The sequence below is a fragment of the Penaeus monodon genome, chromosome 15, assembly GCF_015228065.2.
Source record: "Penaeus monodon isolate SGIC_2016 chromosome 15, NSTDA_Pmon_1, whole genome shotgun sequence".
Taxonomy (NCBI): Eukaryota; Metazoa; Arthropoda; class Malacostraca; order Decapoda; family Penaeidae; genus Penaeus; species Penaeus monodon.
This window is the reverse complement of record NC_051400.1, coordinates 22,409,368-22,409,710: the sequence shown is the minus strand read 5'-3', so window position 1 is coordinate 22,409,710 and position 343 is coordinate 22,409,368.

Below are 343 nucleotides of genomic sequence, written 5' to 3'. Positions count from 1 at the left end.
GTCGTGGGCAGATGGGTTTCCCAAGGCAGGGAAATAGGGCCACACAGGGCGGCTTTGGGAAAACGAGGGGCGCCGCCATGGAAAAGGGCGTCCCACCGCACCGGGTACCGTCAAGTTTTCCCCAAGCACAGTAAAACGCCGTGGGGGTGGGGCAGCCTGTCAGCGCCCGGAGTTCCCCCCCAGGCGAAGGGAAATGGGAAAGGGAGGGTGACATCCATTTGTCAGGAAATCCTCCTGGGGATCTGTGGATATCCTTAGTTTAGTGGAAACCCCCGGGGGCATGACCTTAACCTTTGGCGACAACAGGAAAGCTCCGGAGGGGGTACCCGACGGAAAAAAAAAA